General features: G+C 49.8%; 1 protein-coding gene across 11 annotated transcripts in view; it reads left to right on the top strand.

Annotated features, from left to right (window-relative positions):
- Window positions 1-7500, top strand: part of EBF3 (EBF transcription factor 3) — a 121128-nt gene that overhangs the window by 67418 nt on the left and 46210 nt on the right. The gene's annotated exons all lie outside the window — the stretch shown is intronic.

Genomic DNA, 7500 nt, shown 5'->3' on the forward strand with positions numbered 1-7500 from the left:
CAGGCTTGGCCAAGAATCTCAAAATTTCCCCGATAACTGGGGGGAGAGAGATGCCAAGCTCTTCCTGTCACTTTAGCTATTTCGGAACTACCTCTGTCATGAGTCGAAATGCCTCTCACCAGGGCCACACGGAAGGTTCTGCGAGCCACTGAAGCTTTGATGCTTTGCGGTTATGCGAGGGAGATTCTGGAAAGTGCGCTGTGGGCCCCTGAGCGGTGGTGCTTGCCGCCAGCAGGCCACGAAGGATGGCACGTAGCTCGCGGGGGCCCCCACGTCTGTACAGATGTCACCATGAGTCCGAATCAGAGCTGATTGCAGATACTTCATTGAACTCTGACTTCTGCAAAAATGGAAATAAATATGGAGGGGAAAACACAACAGTCGTTCTCGCGAAGAACGGCCTCAGGACAAAGACAAAGAATAAAAAATGTCTTTTGTATTTACTTGAAACAAATGAATGGTATCAGGTGAAAAATATCTGTCTGTGCTTGCTCAGATTTAAGGCCTACAAATTTGCACCTTATTTCAATTTCCTGCGTGCACTGGAGGAAGTGCGAATAGCTTATTCAGAGGCAGATTAATGCAAAAGAGCTGAGGGGGACATAAATCCACAGGCAGTGACTTGTACCATCATGTAAGTGTAATGATTATCCAACTGGAATCAGGGCTCAGAGTATCAGCTTAACACAGAGAAAATTTGCTTGATGGGAGAGTATTAAAGTCATGCTATAATATATCCGTATACTGTGACTAAATTTTATAGTTCATGAAGCATATTAGTATTACACTATATCCTGGTACATTCAAAAGGTGATTTCCATTTAGATGCTCATTTTTCATGAAGATAAATATGACATGAATCATAATTTCCCTGAAGTAAATATTACAAATAATAAAATACTCAGGCAAGCAAGTTGAGGAATGACAGTAATGTTTTCCATTTGTATGGTAAGTGGCGAACCTTGTGGCCTATCAAGTAACAAATTGAATGTTTAATCTTTTTCCATGCAGATTGAGGATGGCAAAGTGGCAGCGGGCCTCACAACAAATTGAGAGTTCTCTGGTGGCTCATGGAGTATCAGCTATTTTGCCTTTGGAGGCCAATAGAGGGTGTCAGCAGAGCTTTGTCAAAATATATCACGAGCATGAAGTTGTAAAATTGCAATTTACAACAAAAAGACTTTGGGATAACGGGCAAATCTTAGGCATGCTAAATACATAGCAAATATTTAGAGAGGCTTTGTAAGCAATTTAAATATTGTTAGGGGAAGTTGTGTAGCATCTGGGGCGCATCCCAGAGGTGCAGGAAGGAATGTATCCTATCAAATGGTAAATAGACTATTCCAAATGATAAAAACATTCTTTAGCTGCCAGCCGATGGAGTTACCCTAATTGGTGGAAGGGGGCTTCACGCCGGGGCCAGAGACCGGGCTGGGTGGTTGCCTTTTGGGCACATCCCACCTCTTGGCATTGGGGGAGCGGCATCCTTGTCTCCAAATTTTGAAGTCCCTTCTGGGCCCTGGGGACCCCGGGGGGCAGCGACCGTTGTTTCTGAGGCTCTCCGGGTCGTGGCAGCGAGACAGGGTTAGAGCTGCGCACGAGCCTGGGGTCGTGACCCTCCTGGCCACCGCTCAGGGGCACGTGTACCGTACAGCCAGGGACGCTCATTTCGTTAAAGGTTCTGTTGTATATTAATTTTAAGTTGCAGCGTCTGCACTACAGGATGACGCCACCAGCATGTTGATGAAGGATTTTATACATGAAAAAATTTTCATTATCTGAGTTCCCAGAGACCTGCCGATTGGTTGGCCGCCTGACCCGCAGCTGTCTCGGAGTGTTAGGGCGGCGGCTGGGGCAGGAAGGTGTGCACTGTGCTGTTTTCTCTGTTCCGTGAGCAGTTCACGGGGCTCTCTACTCTCAGGGAAGTCAAGACTCTTCATAACCAAAAAGAAATAAAGAAAAAAAAAAACCATCGAAGTGGATTTTGCTCATTTTTCTCTTGGATTTCAGGAGCGTGAAGAAGGGACACGTGCAGGCACTGAGTTATGGTGTAGTCAAGTAGGGGGACAGGAGGCTGGCCTCCGTGGTCACAGGGTCTCTACAGTTTGCATTTTTGTTACATGCGACGCAGCCACGGGAAAAGAAGTTAGGGAATACGGCCTACTTTTTTGTTTTTTTTAAACAGGATATTCTTCAGTGAATTCATCCTGGTTGCTTTCCTGAGTTCTTTTAACACGTGCCCGAAAGAGGGGTGAGGCTCTCTAGTTGTTGCAGAGTGAACGACACACTTGTGTGTGTCCTCGCGAATCACACCAGGAAGGGCAGGCTTTGTGAAACTCACGCACGGGTGTTGCTGGCCCTTTAGCTCTGGGGGGCCGCAGAGGTCGTGGGTGGGCGGGTGTGGATGGAGCCCCTCGACAAGGAAGTCTGCTGGCAGAAGAGCCAGAGAGGAAGACCAGACGACCCCGGTGGGAGGAAGGGTCTGTCCCAAGTTTGTTGGCAGGCGGGCGGCTGTGTCCTGATTGCACAAGGGCATCCCTGAGCGCCCCATGGACGCCGCGGCCAGAGGCCCTCTAGTGGGGCCAAGTGGCACTGCATGCCTCCGCCTCTGGCAACAGTGTGGTCCCTCAGGACCCCCAAGCTCACTGTGGACCCCCACTCCAGCAGGAGGACAGCGAAGTGAGGAGGGGGCCGAGGAGCCTTCAGGGGCCTCCTTGTGGACCCTGGGCGCAGCGATGGGAACACGCCGGGCTGCCCACGTGCCGGGGCGTGATAGCAGCAGAGGTGACATGCCGTGTCCTTCCCAGAGAGCAGACACAGCCTTTCTAAGGATGCCCACCTGCTTTGTCCAGTGGATGCTGGTTTTGTGAGGGTGTGCCCTTGTGAAGTTGCACCTGAGCAGGACAAGCAGAGTGGTGCTGCCCGTTGGCCACGAAGCCACTGTCGCTTGTGGTTCCATGGTGGGGGTGGGGGAGCACTTTTCCCGGCCCACCTGCTCTGCTGTCACTCCCCTGGCCCGTGCTGTGCCGTCTGTGGGGCCCCTGCTCACACTGGGGTTTGGATAATTCTCTACCTTTTTTTGTAATTGCAGAATCATAAAATATTTTAATTTCAAGGTTAGCAATTTTCTCTTGCATACTTAATTTATAATTAGCTGGTTTATAAACCTGTTCTGCGAATATAATTTTACTGTTGCCAAATGTTCTTCATGAATAATTAAGGGCAAATCCCTATTTATCAAATTATTAATATACCTAATAGCCTTGTTTTCATAAACAATGCATTGGAGTTGGATTTAAAGAAAACCACCTCTCAGGGATCTGGTGTTCTGTTCCCACCGTGGTGGGGACCCGCTCGGGGTGTCTGCACAGAGGGACGCTTGTGCTGTGTTGATGTCACGGCCCCCGGCCTTCTTTCCCCCACAAAGGCCCAGGTATCAGTAGCTGGACAAACACAATGGCCATTCACCAGTGGGACTGGCCTCCTCAGCCTCGTGAACAATGTTGTTATTTGTTCTAGCCATTCACCAGGAGCATTTTTGGAGGAAATGTAACAGATGAAACCATCCTTTCAGCCTTTAAAAAATCTCTTTCGGCATAATCCTACCCCCATTAGTAGGGGACCGCTTTTCAAAGTGAGGAAAGCAACTTTTATGTGTGAATTTGGACCTAAAGCATGAAAAGCTGCGGTCCCTCCCTGCAGTCCGGCAACCCAGACCATACAAGGTTCGGTCCAGAAGACAGAGGAAGAGCCGGAGGAGAACGGCAACTCGGGCCGGGCGTGCGGGTGGGCCGCCCATGGAGGCTCACATGTACCCCTCCCTCAGCGCCCTCCCTCTCGTGGAGACCAGCACAACGGTCCTTCCTCCTTGTGCCCAAATCCAGATCAGCTCTCGCCGGAAGAAGGTCCCCGCTCCCACTCATGAGTTGTTCGAACAGTTGAAACAATAAGAAAGCCACGGCGCTAATTCAGAACTCGTCCTTAAAGACCAAACTTGTATGGTCTGCCGGCCAAGGTTGTGGGGTGCCGTCTCTTGCCTCCTTGCTGAGCGCGGGGGGCACGTCTGCAGCCACGAGGGCCGGGCCATCCGGCCTGGCATGGAGGAGGCCGTGCTTGCTTCTTCCCGGCTGCTGGGTTCCTGGTGGAGGCTCTGGAAGGAGGTAGGGCCGGGCCGTGCTCTTCTTGGGGCTGGCATGTGCGCCCACTCGCCATGTGTGTGCGACTCCGTGTGTATGATTCATTCCAGAGCAGTTTTAGTCCTCATAAAATATTCATTTTGGTTGTGCAGGGCCCTGTAATTGCCATCTCTCACCCTGAATTATTTATACCTTGCACAGACTGACAAAGCTTTGCCATGCAGCACTAGATGAATCAGAAACACGGATCTTTGCTGCCAACAGCATTATAGTTTCACAAAATATGGCACCCACGTCATTCTGGGCTGCCTCATCTCTAAATCCAGCTTTTCTTGATTTGACATTTTCTTTACTCTTCCATTGTCTTAGTCAGGCAGAAAGGTTGCCTCTCAACTCAAAGCAGCAACCTTTCCTGCTTGCATTATAGCCGCGGTGCTGGAGAGGACTAATGTGTCTTTATTGCCCTTACTTTTTTATGCTCGGTAACAAGACAGTGCTTGGGCTCACTTTAGAGCCATATATTATACATTAGCGATAAAATGATGCAAATAGTCCTGAATACTCTTCAAACAGATAGTGGAGATCAGCCCGTATCTAGCTGCTTGTCACAAAAACAGAAAATGAAAGGTGATGCGAGAAGGTGGGTTGGGGCGCGCCCCCAGTCGTGGGCTCTGGGCGGGCGGGGTCGGCCTCCCGAGCACCCCGCTCCCTGCCTCCCGAATGCCCCTGCTCCCCGCTTGCCACCTCCTGGACCCGGGCTCGCCCCGCCGCTGGGCGCTGCCTGGCACGTCTGTAGGCCTCTGCAGCCCGGCCTCGCTGGGGGGCCCGGGACGCGGTCTCTCCCCCCACGACCTTCACCGCTGCGGGCGGGACGCGAGCGCTCTGAACGAGGGACGCGGGCATCACGTCCGAATATTTAGGACCAGCGTGCTAACACGAATTCGGGGCTGGGAGGCCGGATTCAAACTCCTCCACAAATCTTTGGAAACTAGAAAGCAAAGAAACCCAATCGGCTCTGAACGTTGGGAGCTTTCATTTCCGCGCGCAGACAATGACAGCCTGCCACAACTCCAGGGGAAAATCCCCGTGTGCCGAAGGCCCCAGAAAAGATCATCTGTGGAATATTCACACAGACAGCTGTATGGCGGCGTGGGGAGCCGAGCGAGGTTTACCGTGATTTTAACACCTTGGCCCTTCCCTGAGCCACAGACCAGGATTAATTTATGGCTCCTGGCTCATCAACAAAGGGACGTGAAGAGGGAAGGCTCAGTGCTGTTTCGAGTAATGGATGACCTGGACACACATTTCTCTTGTATTTGTTGACACGCAGGGGTAATGAAGTTAAAGCTTTGCACACATGTGCCCCCTCATTAAGCTGCATTACCTGCATTAAAACTAATAATTGCCACTCAGAGCTGTGCTCCCATTAATCATTTATAATGTTTTAATAAGTTTTTAATCAGGACCTAAAAGGCGAGAGAGGCCGGCATAGGCAGGTTCGACACTGGTGTCCTGTGTGCGTGCATGGGCTTGATTTAAAATGTGATTTTTTTAATTAATAATTCAGCCCACAAAGATGATAGTTCTTAATTAAGCAAGCTGGCATGGTTTGGGGGGGGTGCGTGCATCTGAGCAGGAGAAGATGAACAACATCTTTCCCACTTAGAGATTGTGGGGGGGAACCCCGAAAAACAAAAAAAAATATACATTTGTTTTGAGAACGATCTCCACAGCCATCTGAAGTCAGCGTGGCAGGAAGAGCATGCCTGTTCTCTTCAGATCCTGAAAAAGGCACCCGCGCGCGGTGGGAGGGGTTTGAAACCGTAAGTTTGGGTTCGCGTAGGCACTTCATCTCTGCGCACAAAGTCTCTGTGAGAAGTCTCCCCTGGAGCTGGCAACAAGTCAGGGGGTGCATCTGATGTGAGCCAAGTGATGCTGGCATTTTTCTTAAATAAGGAGCTTTGTGATCAGAGCTGGCAAATAGAGCAGTGTCCAGAGGGAGTGAGGAAGCTGTTTTAATGAGCCCACAGCGAAAGACAAAATACAGACTGATTGACAGGGCGAATGATCTGGTGGGGAAATAATGTCAATGCTGCATCGCCCATTAGAAATAGAGAAATAGGTAAAGAGGAAAAGGAAGATAGGCACTTGAAACAAGAACCCTAGTGTAAATACAGTGCACTTCACATTTCTTTTGTGTTGTGCAGTTGACTTCTTTTAAACAGATAACCTTATCAAAACTATCATGAAATATCAGGAACAGTTACAGAAAATACTAACTAGAATCCTGACAGCGAGGCGGGTCGGGGAGCTGACAAAGGCATAGGACTCCGGGACGCGTTTGCGTTTAAAGTGTCTGCCTGGGTTTTACTTATCTGAACACATTAAAACCACCCGGAAAAGTTTAATGCAAGTCATACAAATTTCTCCAAGACGAGGGCTTGGCAGGATCTGTTATGGACGTGGCTATCGAACTGGCCGGCAAAGCTATTAAATCCCATCAGGTCTCCTTGGCATCAATTTAATGAGAATCTTGCAAAAGTACAAGATCGTGGTATCTGCAAGTGCCTCCCGACAGCCACTGGTGAAAATGTGATGAAAAGAAAAACCGTTATAGCAGAAATTTAGCGATAAGGCTCTTTGGAGGGATGGTGGGGCCTCGTGCGGCCCAGACCGTGAAGGGTTAATTTTCTAAACCTAATAATGTTCGATAGTGAGGTATTTGTCAGGAGATAAAGAAGTGATAGAATCTGGGAAGTGGGTCCCTTGGTGATTGTAGTACAAATATTGTTAATGCGGTGTGGTTACTACAGAGAAGGGAAGTAAAATAGCTCTAGTCCGCTGGAGACAGGCTCTGCCACAGTAGACCAGGAACCTCCAGACAAAGGCCAGTAATTGTTGAACCGCGAGTCAAGCCGTGGATGTTTTCAAATCCTCCTACACCTATATTTACATGCAGGATGCCGCGCGCGGGGGGCCGGCGCGCACGGAGCCCGGGATCCCATGGTGGAGAGCTGGGCGGCCCCGGGCCTCTCGCCGGGGAGGGGGCCCCCTCACGGAGGACATCTGGGCACAGCTGTTAAATTCAATACCGTCACCCTCTGCCCCTTCATTATGACGTCATGCAGGCCCTACAAGTATATGAGACCCATAACTTGAAATGTACAAGAATTTAATAAGTCTGGTGTTGGAGCAATTTGTCATGGCATATTTGAAGAATAAATCAGCCTAATGGAGCAGACTTTTCCTCCCGTATGGCATTACGGAACGTGAGCCCAGTAAGAGCTAATGGCAGGAGAGGGAGGAAAAGAGAGGCCTGACATTCAGACCCTCGCATTTTGGAAATCCGATCCGTATTGACCTG

This window comes from Ursus maritimus, unplaced genomic scaffold (genome assembly GCF_017311325.1).
Source record: "Ursus maritimus isolate PB19 unplaced genomic scaffold, ASM1731132v1 scaffold_7, whole genome shotgun sequence".
Classification (NCBI taxonomy): domain Eukaryota; kingdom Metazoa; phylum Chordata; class Mammalia; order Carnivora; family Ursidae; genus Ursus; species Ursus maritimus.